Genomic DNA, 917 nt, shown 5'->3' on the forward strand with positions numbered 1-917 from the left:
TCAGCCCCAGCACACACCAAGTGGGCCCCATAAGTGGATTTCTGCACCAATTATCTTAGTTTACTCATTTTCTATAAACCTAGGTTACTAGTTTACTATTTAAACAACTTTTAGAGACTTATCTTGTACCTCATGACATTTTTAGATCTGAATTACATACTTTTTGATGGCATGAGTCTCTAAACTCCATTGTTGGGGGTGAGGAGCTCTGCAGCGTCTCGATGATTTAATACAATTCCTTTGTTTTCCATTCAAGCACGCTTGTTCTTATTTAAGATGTTCATTCGCGCTTAATTATGGAGAAGGTGATGATCCGTGACACTCATCACCTTCCTCAATCTATGAATGTGTGCCCGATAACCACCTCCATTCTACATTAGATTGAATGAATATCTCTTAGATTCCTTAATCAGAATCTTCGTGGTATAAGCCGGATTGATGGCGGCATTCATGAGAATCCAGAAAGTCTAAACCTTGTCTGTGGTATTCTGGTGCGCGAAATTGTGAACAATCCTTTTCACAACTCTCATAATCCCCGGTCATGAACCCCAAAAACTTGGTGTTCAATACCATGGCATTACACAACTTCGCACAACTAACCAGCAAGTGCACTGGGTCGTCCAAGTAATAAACCTTACGCGAGTAAGGGTCGATCCCACGGAGATTGTTAGTATGAAGCAAGCTATGGTCATCTTGTAAATCTTAGTCAGGCAAACTCAAATGGATATGGTGATGAACGCATAAAACACAAAGATAAAGATAGAGATACTTATGTAATTCATTGGTAGGAACTTCAGATAAGTGCATGAAGATGCCTTCCCTTCCGTCTCTCTGCTTTCCTACTATCTTCATCCAATCCTTCTTACTCCTTTCCATGGCAAGCTTATGTAGGGTTTCACCGTTGTCAATGGCTACCT

This window comes from Arachis duranensis, chromosome 5 (genome assembly GCF_000817695.3).
Source record: "Arachis duranensis cultivar V14167 chromosome 5, aradu.V14167.gnm2.J7QH, whole genome shotgun sequence".
NCBI classification, from domain to species: domain Eukaryota; kingdom Viridiplantae; phylum Streptophyta; class Magnoliopsida; order Fabales; family Fabaceae; genus Arachis; species Arachis duranensis.